Genomic DNA, 2,602 nt, shown 5'->3' on the forward strand with positions numbered 1-2,602 from the left:
TCCTTATTGTTTTGGAAAATGGATATAGTTGGGTAAAAATATACAATAATATAAGAAATGAAATATAAAGAAATTGGAAACATTTGAGGCTAACTATACATTTGTTTCTCTTATCATAGAGTAACTACTTCAATTGATCAGTGAGAATAATGGAACTATTATTATCGCTGTATTTGGTGTATAACACGATAGCTTGTTATTTACAGTTACTGTATCATTGTGTAACACTGTTGTATTTTGTGTACATTTTACTGATAAAGTGTTTAGTATAGTAAGGGGAAGACAGGGATTTGTATGATTACCATTTATTTATAATTTTTGTGTTACGGGGAGAGAGTTTAACACTCGTGTTGCCCGTCTCTTAACCTTGTATGTTTGTACCAGATTTATACTGCTGTTTACTCACACACACACACACACACACACACACACACACAAACACACACACACACACACAAACGGGCCTCCGTTGTGTAGTGGATAGTGTTGCTGACCATGAGTCGTCACGGTCCAGCCCGAGATCGGATCGGCACGGTTTCGAATCCTGGGAGTCACTGTTCGTGTACATCCAACCCAGGTGTTCATCTTCCCTTTAGGGCTGGTGTGTGTGTGTGTGTGTGTGTGTACAGTTTCCCCAAATAGTGATGTCACAAAGTTCATTCAATTTCCCTCAGTTTTATCAAGTGAAGGACAATTGATCGAAATGATACTAAATATATATTAGTTATTGTTTGAGTGAAGAATATAACCGTAATCACCAAGCAAAATAGATCGCATTTTAAAGAGTGAAATATTGGGAAACGAAGCATTATGACACGAAATTATCGCTCACAGAGGGGGAGAGAGCGGCGGGCGGGCGGGCGGGCGGTGATGCCAGTTTTGAATATTAGTGATCATTACACGTTATGAATAATCCTTCTGTGAATAACATATGTCCTGGAAATGGGATTCTGCGATTATGAAAAACAATGAAAACTTATTACATCACGTCTTTCATATATGGGAAAACTTAAGAGAGGCAAATATATGTGAAAATCTTGTGGCAACGTTGCCAAACCAACTCAGTAAAGTCATAGATGTTAGAGAAGGCTACACTAAATATTAGTTGTGTGACGTATTGTTTTGTTTTATTATCCCAATGTTTGACGTGAGTATAATGATAATAATAATAGTAATAATAATAATAATAATGATAATAATAATAATAATAATAATAATGATGATAATGATAATAATAGTAATAATGATAATAATAATAATAATAATAATAATAATAATAATAAGGCAGCAGGTTTGGATGGTATTGCAGTGGAATTTATTAAAAAAGGGGGTGACTGTATTGTTGACTGGTTGGTAAGGTTATTTAATGTATGTATGACTCATGGTGAGGTGCCTGAGGATTGGCGGAATGCTTGCATAGTGCCATTGTACAAAGGCAAAGGGGATAAGAGTGAGTGCTCAAATTACAGAGGTATAAGTTTGTTGAGTATTCCTGGTAAATTATATGGGAGGGTATTGATTGAGAGGGTGAAGGCATGTACAGAGCATCAGATTGGGGAAGAGCAGTGTGGTTTCAGAAGTGGTAGAGGATGTGTGGATCAGGTGTTTGCTTTGAAGAATGTATGTGAGAAATACTTAGAAAAGCAAATGGATTTGTATGTAGCATTTATGGATCTGGAGAAGGCATATGATAGAGTTGATAGAGATGCTCTGTGGAAGGTATTAAGAATATATGGTGTGGGAGGCAAGTTGTTAGAAGCAGTGAAAAGTTTTTATCGAGGATGTAAGGCATGTGTACGTGTAGGAAGAGAGGAAAGTGATTGGTTCTCAGTGAATGTAGGTTTGCGGCAGGGGTGTGTGATGTCTCCATGGTTGTTTAATTTGTTTATGGATGGGGTTGTTAGGGAGGTAAATGCAAGAGTTTTGGAAAGAGGGGCAAGTATGAAGTCTGTTGGGGATGAGAGAGCTTGGGAAGTGAGTCAGTTGTTGTTCGCTGATGATACAGCGCTGGTGGCGGATTCATGTGAGAAACTGCAGAAGCTGGTGACGGAGTTTGGTAAAGTGTGTGGAAGAAGAAAGTTAAGAGTAAATGTCAATAAGAGCAAGGTTATTAGGTACAGTAGGGTTGAGGGTCAAGTCAATTGGGAGGTGAGTTTGAATGGTGAGAGGCTGGAGGAAGTGAAATGTTTTAGATATCTGGGAGTGGATCTGTCAGCGGATGGAACCATGGAAGCGGAAGTGGATCATAGGGTGGGGGAGGGGGCGAAAATTTTGGGAGCCTTGAAAAATGTGTGGAAGTCGAGAACATTATCCCGGAAAGCAAAAATGGGTATGTTTGAAGGAATAGTGGTTCCAACAATGTTGTATGGTTGCGAGGCGTGGGCTATGGATAGAGTTGTGCGCAGGAGGATGGATGTGCTGGAAATGAGATGTTTGAGGACAATGTGTGGTGTGAGGTGGTTTGATCGAGTAAGTAACGTAAGGGTAAGAGGGATGTGTGGAAATAAAAAGAGCGTGGTTGAGAGAGCAGAAGAGGGTGTTTTGAAGTGGTTTGGGCACATGGAGAGAATGAGTGAGGAAAGATTGACCAAGAGGATATATG

Source organism: Panulirus ornatus, chromosome 68, assembly GCF_036320965.1.
Source record: "Panulirus ornatus isolate Po-2019 chromosome 68, ASM3632096v1, whole genome shotgun sequence".
NCBI classification, from domain to species: domain Eukaryota; kingdom Metazoa; phylum Arthropoda; class Malacostraca; order Decapoda; family Palinuridae; genus Panulirus; species Panulirus ornatus.